Source organism: Podarcis pityusensis, assembly GCF_964106645.2.
Source record: "Podarcis pityusensis genome assembly, chromosome: 5".
Taxonomy (NCBI): Eukaryota; Metazoa; Chordata; class Lepidosauria; order Squamata; family Lacertidae; genus Podarcis; species Podarcis pityusensis.
In genome coordinates, this window is record NC_138032.1 from 85,176,940 (window position 1) to 85,189,180 (window position 12,241).

Below are 12,241 nucleotides of genomic sequence, written 5' to 3' on the forward strand. Positions count from 1 at the left end.
CAGGGGAGCATTTGCAACCGTTTGGCACCATTTTTGAGTGAAGTACAGAACGTGAGATTTTTGATGAAATTGTGACCCCGGGGCTTAGGGATTTTTTCAAAAAAATCTTTTTCTCCCGGTTAAGGTGTCGAGGGCTGATTTCTTTTCCTGTGATAAATAGCCTTCTGTTTCGACCGCCAAACCTCTCAGGGGAGCATTTGCAACCGTTTGGCACCATTTCTGAGTGAATTGCCGAAAGTCAGATTTTTGATGAAATTGTGACCCCGGGGCTTAGGGATTTTTTCAAAAAAATCTTTTTCTGCCGGTTAAATTGTCGAGGGCTGATTTCTTGTCCTGTGATAAAAAGCCTTCTGTTTCTACCGCCAAACCTCTCAGGGGAGCATTTGCAACCGTTTGCCACCATTTCTGAGTGAATTTCCGAAAGTCAGATTTTTGATGAAATTGTGACCCCGGTGCTTAGGGATTTTTTCAAAAAAATCTTTTTCTGCCGGTTAAGTTGTCGAGGGCAGATTTCTTGTCCTGTGATAAAAAAGCCTTCTGTTTCGACCGCCAAACCTCTCAGGGGAGCATTTGCAACCGTTTGGCACCATTTCTAAGTGAATTGTCGAAAGTCAGATTTTTGATGAAATTGTGACCCCGGGGCTTAGGGATTTTTTCATAAAAATCTTTTTCTGCCCGTTAAGTTGTCGAGGGCTGATTTCTTGTCCTGTGATAAAAAGCCTTCTGTTTCGACCGCCAAACCTCTCAGGGGAGCATTTGCAACCGTTTGGCACCATTTCTGAGTGAATTGCCGAAAGTCAGATTTTTGATGAAATTGTGACCCCGGGGCTTAGGGATTTTTTCAAAAAAATCTTTTTCTGCCGGTTAAATTGTCGAGGGCTGATTTCTTGTCCTGTGATAAAAAGCCTTCTGTTTCTACCGCCAAACCTCTCAGGGGAGCATTTGCAACCGTTTGCCACCATTTCTGAGTGAATTTCCGAAAGTCAGATTTTTGATGAAATTGTGACCCCGGGGCTTAGGGATTTTTTCAAAAAAATCATTTTCTGAGGGTTAAGTTGTCGAGGGCTGATTTCTTGTCCTGTGATAAAAAGCCTTCTGTTTCTACCGCCAAACCTCTCAGGGGAGCATTTGCAACCGTGTGCCACCATTTCTGAGTGAATTACAGAACGTGAGATTTTTGATGAAATTGTGACCCCGGGGCTTAGGGATTTTTTCATAAAAATCTTTTTCTGCCCGTTAAGTTGTCGAGGGCTGATTTCTTGTCCTGTGATAAAAAGCCTTCTGTTTCGACCGCCAAACCTCTCAGGGGAGCATTTGCAACCGTTTGGCACCATTTCTGAGTGAATTGCCGAAAGTCAGATTTTTGATGAAATTGTGACCCCGGGGCTTAGGGATTTTTTCAAAAAAATCTTTTTCTGCCGGTTAAGGTGTCGAGGGCTGATTTCTTTTCCTGTGATAAATAGCCTTCTGTTTCGTCCGCCAAACCTCTCAGGGGTGCATTTGCAACCGTTTGGCACCATTTCTGAGTGAATTGCCAAAAGTCAGATTTTTGATGAAATTGTGACCCCGGGGCTTAGGGATTTTTTCAAAAAAATCTTTTTCTGCCTGTTAAGTTGTCGAGGGCTGATTTCTTGTCCTGTGATAAAAAGCCTTCAGTTTCGACCGCCAAACCTCTCAGGGGAGCATTTGCAACCGTTTGGCACCATTTTTGAGTGAATTAGAGAACGTGAGATTTTTAATGAAATTATGACCCCGGTTCTTAGGGATTTTTTCAAAAAAAATCTTTTTCTGCCCGTTAAGGTTTTGAGGGCTGATTTCTTTTCCTGTGATAAATAGCATTCTGTTTCGAACGCCAAACCTCTCAGGCGAGCATTCGCAACCGTTTGGCACCATGTTTGATTGAATTGCCGAAAGTCAGATTTTTGATGAAATTGTGACCCCGGGGCTTAGGGATTTTTTCAAAAAAATCTTTTTCTGCCCGTAAAGGTGTCGAGGGCTGATTTTTTTTCTTGTGATAAAAAGCCTTCTGTTTCGACCGCCAAACCTCTCAGGGGAGCATTTGCGACCGTTTGGCACCATTTCTGAGTGAATTAGAGAACGTGAGATTTTTGATGAAATTGTGACCCCGGGGCTTAGGGATTATTTCAGAAAAAACTTTTTCTGCCGGTTAAGTTGTCGAGGGCTGATTTCTTGTCCTGTGATAAAAAGCCTTTTGTTTCGACTGCCAAACCTCTCAGGGGAGCATTTGCAACTGTTTGGCACCATTTCTGAGTGAATTGCCGAAAGTCAGATTTTTGATGAAATTGTGACCCCGGGGCTTAGGGATTTTTTCAAAAAAATCTTTTTCTGCCGGTTAAGGTGTCGAGGGCTGATTTCTTGTCCTGTGATAAAAAGCCTTCTGTTTCGACCGCCAAACCTCTCAGGGGAGCATTTGCAACCGTTTGGCACCATTTTTGAGTGAATTAGAGAACGTGAGATTTTTAATGAAATTATGACCCCGGTTCTTAGGGATTTTTTCAAAAAAAAACTTTTTCTGCCCGTTAAGGTTTCGAGGGCTGATTTCTTTTCCTGTGATAAATAGCATTCTGTTTCGACCGCCAAACCTCTCAGGCGAGCATTTGCAACCGTTTGGCACTATGTTTGAGTGAATTGCCGAAAGTCAGATTTTTGATGAAATTGTGACCCCGGGGCTTAGGGATTTTTTCAAAAAAATCTTTTTCTGCCCGTAAAGGTGTCGAGGGCTGATTTTTTTTCTTGTGATAAAAAGCCTTCTGTTTCGACCGCCAAACCTCTCAAGGGAGCATTTGCAACCGTTTGGAACCATTTTTGAGTGAATTAGAGAACGTGAGATTTTTGATGAAATTGTGACCCCGGGGCTTAGGGATTATTTCAGAAAAAACTTTTTCTGCCGGTTAAGGTGTCGAGGGCTGATTTCTTGTCCTGTGATAAAAAGCCTTCTGTTTCGACCGCCAAACCTCTCAGGGGAGCATTTGCAACCGTTTGGCACCATTTCTGAGTGAATTGCCAAAAGTCAGATTTTTGATGAAATTGTGACCCTGGGGCTTAGGGATTTTTTCAAAAAAATCTTTTTCTACCGGTTAAGTTGTCGAGGGCTGATTTCTTGTCCTGTGATAAAAAGCCTTCTGTTTCGACCGCCAAACCTCTCAGGGGAGCATTTGCAACCGTTTGGCACCATTTTTGAGTGAATTAGAGAACGTGAGATTTTTAATGAAATTATGACCCCGGTTCTTAGGGATTTTTTCAAAAAAAATCATTTTCTGCCCGTTAAGGTTTCGAGGGCTGATTTCTTTTCCTGTGATAAATAGCATTCTGTTTCGACCGCCAAACCTCACAGGCGAGCATTTGCAACCGTTTGGCACCATGTTTGAGTGAATTGCCGAAAGTCAGATTTTTGATGAAATTGTGACCCCGGGGCTTAAGGGTTTTTTCAAAAAAATCTTTTTCTGCCGGTTAAGTTGTCGAGGGCTGATTTCTTTTCCTGTGATAAAAAGCCTTCTGTTTCGACCGCCAAACCTCTCAGGGGAGCATTTGCAACCGTTTGGCACCATTTCTGAGTGAATTGCCAAAAGTCAGATTTTTGATGAAATTGTGACCCCGGGGCTTAGGGATTTTTTCAAAAAAATATTTTTCTGCCGGTTAAGTTGTCGAGGGCTGATTTCTTTTCCTGTGACAAAAAGCCTTCTGTTTCGACCGCCAAACCTCTCAGGGGAGCATTTGCAACCGTTTGTCACCATTTTTGAGTGAATTAGAGAACGTGAGATTTTTAATGAAATTGTTACCCCGGGACTTAGGGATTTTTTCAAAAAAATCTTTTTCTGCCCGTTAAGGTGTCGAGGGCTGATTTCTTGACCTGTGATAAAAAGCCTTCTGTTTCGACCGCCAAACCTCTCAGGGGAGCATTTGCAACCATTTGGCACCATTTCTGAGTGCATTGCCGAAAGTCAGATTTTTGATGAAATTGTGACCCCGGGGCTTAGGGATTTTTTCAAAAAAATCTTTTTCTACCGGTTAAGTTGTCGAGGGCTGATTTCTTGTCCTGTGATAAAAAGCCTTCTGTTTCGACCGCCAAACCTCTCAGGGGAGCATTTGCAACCATTTGGCACCATTTTTGAGTGAATTAGAGAACGTGAGATTTTTAATGAAATTATGACCCCGGTTCTTAGGGATTTTTTCAAAAAAAATCATTTTCTGCCCGTTAAGGTTTCGAGGGCTGATTTCTTTTCCTGTGATAAATAGCATTCTGTTTCGACCGCCAAACCTCACAGGCGAGCATTTGCAACCGTTTGGCACCATGTTTGAGTGAATTGCCGAAAGTCAGATTTTTGATGAAATTGTGACCCCGGGGCTTAAGGGTTTTTTCAAAAAAATCTTTTTCTGCCGGTTAAGTTGTCGAGGGCTGATTTCTTTTCCTGTGATAAAAAGCCTTCTGTTTCGACCGCCAAACCTCTCAGGGGAGCATTTGCAACCGTTTGGCACCATTTCTGAGTGAATTGCCAAAAGTCAGATTTTTGATGAAATTGTGACCCCGGGGCTTAGGGATTTTTTCAAAAAAATATTTTTCTGCCGGTTAAGTTGTCGAGGGCTGATTTCTTTTCCTGTGATAAAAAGCCTTCTGTTTCGACCGCCAAACCTCTCAGGGGAGCATTTGCAACCGTTTGTCACCATTTTTGAGTGAATTAGAGAACGTGAGATTTTTAATGAAATTGTTACCCCGGGGCTTAGGGATTTTTTCAAAAAAAATTTTTTCTGCCCGTTAAGGTGTCGAGGGCTGATTTCTTGACCTGTGATAAAAAGCCTTCTGTTTCGACCGCCAAACCTCTCAGGGGAGCATTTGCAACCGTTTGGCACCATTTCTGAGTGAATTAGAGAACGTGAGATTTTTAATGAAATTGTTACCCCGGGACTTAAGGATTTTTTCAAAAAAATCTTTTTCTGCCCGTTAAGGTGTCGAGGGCTGATTTCTTGACCTGTGATAAAAAGCCTTCTGTTTCGACCGCCAAACCTCTCAGGGGAGCATTTGAAACCGTTTGGCACCATTTCTGAGTGCATTGCCGAAAGTCAGATTTTTGATGAAAATGTGACCCCGGGGCTTAGGGATTTTTTCAAAAAAATCTTTTTCTTCCGGTTAAGGTGTCGAGGGCTGATTTCTTTTCCTGTGATAAATAGCCTTCTGTTTCCACCGCCAAAGCTCTCAGGGGAGCATTTGCAACCGTTTGGCACCATTTTTGAGTCAATTGGAGAACGTGAGATTTTTGATGAAATTGTGACCCCGGCGCTTAGGGATTTTTTCAAAAAAATCTTTTTCTGCCGGTTAAGGTGTCGAGGGCTAATTTCTTTTCCTGTGATAAACAGCCTTCTCTTTCGACCGCCAAACCTCTCAGGGGAGCATTTGCAACCGTTTGGCACCATTTCTGAGTGAATTGCCGAAAGTCAGATTTTTGATGAAAATGTGACCCGGGGGCTTAGGGATTTTTTCAAAAAAATCTTTTTCTGCCGGTTAAGTTGTCGAGGGCTGATTTCTTTTCCTGTGATAAAAAGCCTTCTGTTTCGACCGCCAAACCTCTCAGGGGAGCATTTGCAACCGTTTGGCACCATTTTTGAGTTAATTACAGAACGTGAGATTTTTGATGAAATTGTGACCCCGGGGCTTAGGGATTTTTTCAAAAAAATCTTTTTCTGCCGGTTAAGATGTCGAGGGCTGATTTCTTTTCCTGTGATAAATAGCCTTCTGTTTCGACCGCCAAAGCTCTCAGGGGAGCATTTGCAACCGTTTGGCACCATGTTTGAGTGAATTGCCGAAAGTTAGATTTTTGATGAAATTGTGACCCTCGGGCTTAGGGATTTTTTCAAAAAAATCTTTTTCTGCCGGTTAAGGTGTCGAGGGCTGATTTCTTTTCCTGTGATAAATAGCCTTCTGTTTCGACCGCCAAAGCTCTCAGGGGAGCATTTGCAACCGTTTGGCACCATTTTTGAGTCAATTGGGGAACGTGAGATTTTTGATGAAATTGTGACCCCGGGGCTTAGGGATTTTTTCAAAAAAATCTTTTTCTGCCGGTTAAGGTGTCGAGGGCTGATGTCTTTTCCTGTGATAAATAGCCTTCTGTTTCGACCGCCAAAGCTCTCAGGGGAGCATTTGCAACCGTTTGGTACCATTTCTGAGTGAATTTCCGAAAGTAAGATTTTTGATGAAATTGTGACCCCGGGGCTTAGGGATTTTTTCAAAAAAATTTTTTTCTGCCGGTCAAATTGTTGAGGGCTGATTTCTTTTCCTCTGATAAAAAGCCTTCTGTTTCGTCCGCCAAACCTCTCAGGGGAGCATTTGCAACCGTTTGGCACCATTTTTGAGTGAATTACAGAACTTGAGATTTTTGATGAAATTGTGACCCCTTAGGGATTTTTTCAAAAAAATCTTTTTCTGCCGGTTAAGATTTCGAGTGTTGATTTCTTTTCCTGTGATAAATAGCCTTCTGTTTCGACCGCCAAAGCTCTCAGGGGAGCATTTGCAACCGTTTGGCACCATGTTTGAGTGAATTGCCGAAAGTTAGATTTTTGATGAAATTGTGCCCCGTGCTTAGGGATTTTTTCAAAAAAATCTTTTTCTGCCCGTTAAGGTGTCGAGGGCTGATTTCTTTTCCTGTGATAAATAGCCTTCTGTTTCGACCGCCAAACCTCTCAGGGGAGCATTTGCAACCGTTTGGCACCATTTCTGAGTGAATTGCCGAAAATCAGATTTTTGATGAAATTGTGACCCCGGGGCTTAGGGATTTTTTCAAAAAAATCTTTTTCTGCCGGTTAAGGTGTCGAGGGCTGATTTCTTTTCCTGTGATAAATAGCCTTCTGTTTCGACCGCCAAACCTCTCAGGGGAGCATTTGCAAGTGTTTGGCACCATTTCTGAGTGAATTGCCGAAAGTCAGATTTTTGATGAAATTGTGACCCCGGGGCTTAGGGATTTTTTCAAAAAAAATCTTTTTCTGCCGGTTAAATTGTTGAGGGCTGATTTCTTGTCCTGTGATAAAAAGCCTTCTGTTTCGACCGCCAAACCTCACAGGGGAGCATTTGCAACCGTTTGGCACCATTTTTGAGTGAATTAGAGAACGTGAGATTTTTGATGAAATTGTGACCCCGGGGCTTAGGGATTTTTTCAAAAAAATCTTTTTCTGCCCGTTAAGGTGTCGAGGGCTGATTTCTTGACCTGTGATAAAAAGCCTTCTGTTTCGACCGCCAAAGCTCTCAGGGGAGCATTTGCAACCGTTTGGCACCAATTTTGAGTCAATTGGAGAACGTGAGATTTTTGATGAAATTGTGACCCCGGGGCTTAGGGATTTTTTGAAAAAAATCTTTTTCTGCCGGCTAAGGTGTCGAGGGCTGATTTCTTTTCCTGTGATAAATAGCCTTCTGTTTCGACCGCCAAACCTCTCAGGGGAGCATTTGCAACCGTTTGGCACCATTTCTGAGTGAATTTCCGAAAGTCAGATTTTTGATGAAATTGTGACCCCGGGGCTTAGGGATTTTTTCAAAAAAATCTTTTTCTGCCGGTTAAATTGTCGAGGGCTGATTTCTTTTCCTGTGATAAAAAGCCTTCTGTTTCGACCGCCAAACCTCTCAGGGGAGCATTTGCAACCGTTTGGCACCATTTTTGAGTGAATTACAGAACGTGAGATTTTTGATGAAATTGTGACCCCGGGGCTTAGGGATTTTTTCAAAAAAATCTTTTTCTGCCGGTTAAATTGTCGAGGGCTGGTTTCTTGTCCTCTGATAAAAAGCCTTCTGTTTCGACCACCAAACCTCTCAGGGGAGCATTTGCAACCGTTTGGCACCATTTCTGAGTGAATTGCCGAAAGTCAGATTTTTGATGAAATTGTGACCCCGGGGCTTAGGGATTTTTTCAAACAAATCTTTTTCTGCCGGTTAAGATGTCGAGGGCTGATTTCTTTTCCTGTGATAAATAACCTTCTGTTTCGACCGCCAAAGCTCTCAGGGGAGCATTTGCAACCTTTTGGCACCATGTTTGAGTGAATTGCCGAAAGTTAGATTTTTGATGAAATTGTGACCCCGGGGCTTAGGGATTTTTTCAAAAAAATCTTTTTCTACCGGTTAAGGTGTCGAGGGCTGATTTCTTTTCCTGTGATAAATAGCCTTCTGTTTCGACCGCCAAAGCTCTCATGGGAGCATTTGCAACCGTTTGGCACCATTTTTGAGTCAATTGGAGAACGTGAGATTTTTGATGAAATTGTGACCCCGGGGCTTAGGGATTTTTTCAAAAAAATCTTTTTCTGCCGGTTAAGGTGTCGAGGGCTGATTTCTTTTCCTGTGAGAAATAGACTTCTGTTTCGACCGCCAAAGCTCTCAGGGGAGCATTTGCAACCGTTTGGCACCATTTCTGAGTGAATTGCCGAAAGTCAGATTTTTGATGAAATTGTGACCCCGGGGCTTAGGGATTTTTTCAAAAAAAATCTTTTTCTGCCGGTTAAATTGTCGAGGGCTGATTTCTTTTCCTGTGATAAATAGCCTTCTCTTTCGACCGCCAAACCTCTCAGGGGAGCATTTGCAACCTTTTGGCACCATTTCTGAGTGAATTTCCGAAAGTAAGATTTTTGATGAAATTGTGACCCCGGGGCTTAGGGATTTTTTCAAACAAATCTTTTTCTGCCGGTTAAGTTGTCAAGGGCTGATTTCTTGTCCTGTGATAAAAAGCCTTCTGTTTCGACCGCCAAACCTCTCAGGGGAGCATTTGCAACCGTTTGGCACCATTTCTGAGTGAATTAGAGAACGTGAGATTTTTAATGAAATTGTGACCCCGGGGCTTAGGGATTTTTTCAAAAAAATCTTTTTCTGCCGGTTAAGGTGTCGAGAGCTGATTTCTTTTCCTGTGATAAATAGCCTTCTGTTTCGACCGCCAAAGCTCTCAGGGGAGCATTTGCAACCGTTTGGCACCATTTCTGAGTGAATTGCCGAAAGTCAGATTTTTGATGAAAATGTGACCCGGGGGCTTAGGGATTTTTTCAAAAAAATCTTTTTCTGCCGGTTAAGTTGTCGAGGGCTGATTTCTTTTCCTGTGATAAAAAGCCTTCTGTTTCGACCGCCAAACCTCCCAGGGGAGCATTTGCAACCGTTTGGCACCATTTCTGAGTGAATTGCCGAAAGTCAGATTTTTGATGAAATTGTGACCCCGGGGCTTAGGGATTTTTTCAAAAAAATCTTTTTCTGCCGGTTAAGGTGTCGAGGGCTGATTTCTTTTCCTGTGATAAATAGCCTTCTGTTTCGACCGCCAAAGCTCTCAGGGGAGCATTTGCAACCGTTTGGCACCATTTCTGAGTGAATTGCCGAAAGTCAGATTTTTGATGAAAATGTGACCCGGGGGCTTAGGGATTTTTTCAAAAAAATCTTTTTCTGCCGGTTAAGTTGTCGAGGGCTGATTTCTTTTCCTGTGATAAAAAGCCTTCTGTTTCGACCGCCAAAGCTCTCAGGGGAGCATTTGCAACCCTTTGGCACCATGTTTGAGTGAATTGCCGAAAGTTAGATTTTTGATGAAATTGTGACCCCGGGGCTTAGGGATTTTTTCAAAAAAATCTTTTTCTGCCGGTTAAGGTGTCGAGGGCTGATTTCTTTTCCTGTGATAAATAGCCTTCTGTTTCGACCGCCAAAGCTCTCAGGGGAGCATTTGCAACCGTTTGGCACCATTTCTGAGTCAATTGGAGAACGTGAGATTTTTGATGAAATTGTGACCCCGGGGCTTAGGGATTTTTTCAAAAAAATCTTTTTCTGCCGGTTAAGGTGTCGAGGGCTGATTTCTTTTCCTGTGATAAATAGCCTTCTGTTTCGACCGCCAAAGCTCTCAGGGGAGCATTTGCAACCGTTTGGCACCATTTCTGAATGAATTTCCAAAAGTCAGATTTTTGATGAAATTGTGACCCCGGGGCTTAGGGATTTTTTCAAAAAAATCTTTTCCTGTCGGTTAAGGTGTCGAGGGCTGATTTCTTTTCCTGTGATAAATAGCCTTCTGTTTCGACCGCCAAACCTCTCAGGGGAGTATTTGCAACCGTTTGGCACCATTTCTGAGTGAATTGCTGAAAGTCAGATTTTTGATGAAATTGTGACCCCGGGGCTTAGAGATTTTTTCAAAAAAATCTTTTTCTGCCGGTTAAGTTGTCGAGGGCTGATTTCTTGTCCTGTGATAAAAGCCTTCTGTTTCGACCGCCAAACCTCTCAGGGGAGCATTTGCAACCGTTTGGCACCATTTCTGAGTGAATTGCCGAAAGTTAGATTTTTGATGAAATTGTGACCCCGGGGCTTAGGGATTTTTTCAAAAAAATCTTTTTCTGCCGGTTAAGTTGTCGAGGTCTGATTTCTTGTCCTGTGTTAAAAAGCCTTCTCTTTTGACCGCCAAACCTATCAGGGGACCATTTGCGACCATTTGGCACCATTTTTGAGTGAATTAGAGAACGTGAGATTTTTGATGAAATTGTGACCCCGGGGCTTAGGGATTTTTTCAAAAAAATCTTTTTCTGCCGGTTAAGTTGTCGAGGGCTGATTTCTTGTCCTCTGTTAAAAAGCCTTCTGTTTCGACTGCCAAACCTCTCAGGGGAGCATTTGAAACTGTTTGGCACCATTTCTGAGTGAATTGCCGAAAGTCAGATTTTTGATGAAATTGTGACCCTGGGGCTTAGGGATTTTTTCAAAAAAATCTTTTTCTGCCGGTTAAGCTGTCAAGGGTTGATTTTTTGTCCTGTGATAAAAAGCCTTCTATTTTGACCGCCAAACCTCTCAGGGGAGCAATTGCAACCGTTTGGCACCATTTCTGAGTGAATTAAAGAACGTGAGATTTTTGATGAAATTGTGACCCCGGGTTTAGGGATTTTTTCAAAAAAATCTTTTTCTGCCGGTTAAGTTGTCGAGGGTTGATTTCTTGTCCTGTGATAAAAAGCCTTCTATTTTGACCGCCAAACCTCTCAGGGGAGCATTTGCAACATTTTGGCACCATTTCTGAGTGAATTAAGGAACGTGAGATTTTTGATGAAATTGTGACACCGGGGCTTAGCGATTTTTTCAAAAAAATCTTTTTCTGCCGGTTAAGTTGTCGAGGGCTGATTTCTTTTCCTGTGATAAAAAGCCTTCTGTTTCGACCGCCAAACCTCTCAGGGGAGCATTTGCAACCGTTTGGCACCATTTCTGAGTGAATTAAAGAACGTGAGATTTTTGATGAAATTGTGACCCCGGGGCTTAGGGATTTTTTCAAAAAAATCTTTTTCTGCTGGTTAAGTTGTCGAGGGCTGATTTCTATTCCTGTGATAAAAAGCCTTCTGTTTCGACCGCCAAACCTCTCAGGGGAGCATTTGCAACCGTTTGGCACCATTTCTGAGTGAATTTCCAAAAGTCAGATTTTTGATGAAATTGTGACCCCGGGGCTTAGGGATTTTTTCAAAAAAATCTTTTCCTGTCGGTTAAGGTGTCGAGGGCTGATTTCTTTTCCTGTGATAAATAGCCTTCTGTTTCGACCGCCAAACCTCTCAGGGGAGTATTTGCAACCGTTTGGCACCATTTCTGAGTGAATTGCTGAAAGTCAGATTTTTGATGAAATTGTGACCCCGGGGCTTAGAGATTTTTTCAAAAAAATCTTTTTCTGCCGGTTAAGTTGTCGAGGGCTGATTTCTTGTCCTGTGATAAAAGCCTTCTGTTTCGACCGCCAAACCTCTCAGGGGAGCATTTGCAACCGTTTGGCACCATTTCTGAGTGAATTGCCGAAAGTTAGATTTTTGATGAAATTGTGACCCCGGGGCTTAGGGATTTTTTCAAAAAAATCTTTTTCTGCCGGTTAAGTTGTCGAGGTCTGATTTCTTGTCCTGTGTTAAAAAGCCTTCTCTTTTGACCGCCAAACCTCTCAGGGGAGCATTTGCAACCGTTTGGCACCATTTCTGAGTGAATTAAAGAACGTGAGATTTTTGATGAAATTGTGACCCCGGGGCTTAGGGATTTTTTCAAAAAAATCTTTTTCTCCTGGTTAAGTTGTCGAGGGCTGATTTCTATTCCTGTGATAAAAAGCCTTCTGTTTCGACCGCCAAACCTCTAAGGGGAGCATTTGCAACCGTTTGGCACCATTTCTGAGTGAATTTCCGAAAGTCAGATTTTTGATGAAATTGTGACCCCGGGGCTTAGGGATTTTTTCAAAAAAATCTTTTTCTGCCGGTTAAGTTGTCGAGGGCTGATTTCTTGTCCTGTGAT